Source organism: Diceros bicornis, chromosome 15 (genome assembly GCF_020826845.1).
Source record: "Diceros bicornis minor isolate mBicDic1 chromosome 15, mDicBic1.mat.cur, whole genome shotgun sequence".
In the NCBI taxonomy this organism is placed as follows: domain Eukaryota; kingdom Metazoa; phylum Chordata; class Mammalia; order Perissodactyla; family Rhinocerotidae; genus Diceros; species Diceros bicornis.
The window spans coordinates 28,928,269-28,929,711 of record NC_080754.1 but is presented as its reverse complement, the minus strand read 5'-3'; positions in this window follow the sequence as shown (position 1 = coordinate 28,929,711).

The following is a 1,443-nucleotide window of genomic DNA, read 5'->3' as shown; positions in this document are numbered from 1 at the left end:
CCCGATACTGCCTCCGAGAGCCCTATGTCCACAGTGACCGCTGAAGCCATAGTGAGCTCAGAAGCCACAGCCCAGGGTGGAAGGCAAGAAGCCCCAGCGTGGCATCACAGACGATGAAGAGGTCTGGGCTAGGGGCTCTGTAGCCTGTGACTGCCACTTCCAACAGCCACCCCCCAACCCTCAGCTGTGCCGGGGAAGGAGAGGTCCTGCCCTCTGAGGATGGCCTCCACACTACAGGAGATTAGAGAAACTCCTGGGGAGAAGAAGTTGATTTCAATCTCCGTTTCAGGCAAAGCGCTAATCGAAGCAAACAGTGCTCATTGCTCATCTGTCTCCAGGTTTTTTTTTGTATTATTCTGAAATTATACTTTGGGGGAGGGGGCAGCAAAATAATTTTTCAGGCTTCCTCATTTCCAGGCGTTTCATGACACAATTCTGCTCAATGAGATATGAGTGGATGTCTGTTCAGGGTTTCTAGAAAGCTTTTGCCTTCCTGATAAAAGGGGGAAAGGACACAGTTGGCAGAGCTCTGTTCCTTCTTCCTGTCTTGAACCCAGATGTGCTGGCCGGGGGTGCCCCCTTTGACCCGTTAGCCAACACCTCCACAAGCTACACAGACAACAGTGAGGACCTTGTTGAGTCACTGCCCCAGCCTTGACTCCCTCCCTCTGAGCTGCTTATTATGTGAGAAAATAACTGGCCTCTCTCTTACCGGCAGCTGATAGTTGTCATTCGTTTTAGCCACTGAGCGTCTGAACCCCTCTGTGTTTGGAAGATTCCCCCAACTGGGAGTCAGGTGCCACTAGTCAGCCTCAGAGCTGCTACCACCAACCGACGGGGAGTCTTGGCCGACAGGCAGCCAATGCACACATTTTCAGAGCTCCCGCGTGTTGAGGTGTAGTGTCCATTTTGAAAGTCACTTTAATTTCAACAGCGATTGTATTTTTCCTGAACCTGGATAAAATATGTAATTCCAAGGTTCCTACTTTGCTTTGAAAAAGGCTGATATTGAATGGGAGTAATTGAATTGGAACATTCTGAGGAAATTACTTGGATTAAAAACAGAGAGCAAAAGTCCCTCATGGACACATAATTATTGTTACTTTTATTTTCCTGTCTACAGAAACATATTTTTTCTTCATGACATTCAAATTAAGAGGTCAAAATTCAAGGCCGGTCCCGTGGTGCAGTGGTTAAGTGCGCGCCCTCTGGTGCTGGCGGCCCGGGTTCGGATCCGGGGCGGGCACCGACGCACTGCTTGTCAGGCCATATGTGGCGGCTTCCCAAATCCAACTGAGATGGATGGGCACAAATGTTAGCCCAGCGCCAGTCCTCCTCAGCAAAAGGAGGAGGATTGGCATGGATGTTACCTCGGGGCTCATCTTCCTCACATACACACACACACAAAATCCATGCAGTAAGAATACTGTCTTCTACCTGGTG